Source organism: Dermacentor albipictus, unplaced genomic scaffold, assembly GCF_038994185.2.
Source record: "Dermacentor albipictus isolate Rhodes 1998 colony unplaced genomic scaffold, USDA_Dalb.pri_finalv2 scaffold_11, whole genome shotgun sequence".
Lineage (NCBI taxonomy): Eukaryota > Metazoa > Arthropoda > Arachnida > Ixodida > Ixodidae > Dermacentor > Dermacentor albipictus.
The window spans coordinates 2,144,790-2,145,952 of NW_027225565.1; the positions used below are offsets into that span (position 1 = coordinate 2,144,790).

At 43.4% G+C, this 1,163-nt stretch overlaps 1 non-coding gene across 1 annotated transcript; it reads left to right on the top strand.

The window, feature by feature from the left end:
- Nucleotides 1–221: 221 nt before the first annotated feature.
- TRNAN-GUU (transfer RNA asparagine (anticodon GUU)) lies at nt 222–295 on the top strand. Its single transcript has one exon. It is a non-coding gene; the product is annotated as a tRNA-Asn (tRNA).
- The last annotated feature ends 868 nt before the right edge of the window (nt 296–1,163 follow it).

Here is a 1,163-nt window from a genome sequence, read left to right on the forward strand (position 1 = left end):
CCATGTATGCAGGCAGTAGCTCTAGCTGTCGTCACGGTATACATCCTACGGATCCAGATACGGGTGGGCTCGGTTCTTCGCCCCTCCTATCCGCCTTCACCTGCTTGCCCCCTGGGAACAAAACAACGAAGGCGCAGCTGCAAAAACAAAGCGCACCTCGCTCGCTAAATGTCAGTCTGGCGCTTTGCTCGACAATCATTTATTTGCGAGCGGAGGTGTCTGCCTTCGTTGCGCAATCGGCTAGCGCTTTCGGCTGTTAACCGAAAGGATGGAGGTTCGAACCCTCCCGGAGGCGGCAGCGCTGTCTTTTGTTGCCATGTCGATCTTTTTTTTTATTTTTTGTAGGCGTACTCTTGATGCAGAGGGTCGCGCTGCTAACCAAAGATAGTCGCCTTGCGAGCTGAACTCGCGATCTCTTTTTCTCGGAACGGCGGCTCAAAGCTCGCCCAAGCTGAGTTGAACAACCATGCAATTTGTCATTCAGTGCGAGATCGCGTTCTGCTCCCTTGCTGTATTTCGATAAACAGCACCAGCGACGACAATTTCTTCCCTTGAGACACGGATCGTGATTATATATATATATATATATATATATATATATATATATATATATATATATATATATATATATATATATATATATATATATATATTAGGGGTGTGCGAATATTCGAAATTTCGAATACGAATCGAATATTTTCCTTATTCGAAGCGTATTCGATTCGAGAAATGCATATTCGTAAATTCCCGAATATTCGAGGACGGCCGAATAATGGTCGAAACGGCGAATATTCGGACAGACTGTGAATAATTTAGCAATTAACGAATTATGTGCTTGCTACACATTCTCCTAAAAACATGTTTATTCACTGAGAGCTTCACATGATCCGCTCATTATCTGTATGCTCTGCATCAAGATGGCAAGTTGGGCCAGTTTTTTGGGATTCATAGTAAGGTTCGTTACAGCGCAACACAAAACACGGACAAAAAAAGGTACAGAACGACGACACAGCGTTACAGCACTGTGATCTTAAGTGCTGTAACGAACCTTACTATGAATGTGTACGCTCTGTTCCAGTCTATCTGCATCAGGCCCGTGAGACATGATCAGTTTCGATTTTTTTTACCAAGCTTTATTCCAGGGCTCTTTCATAACAATATAT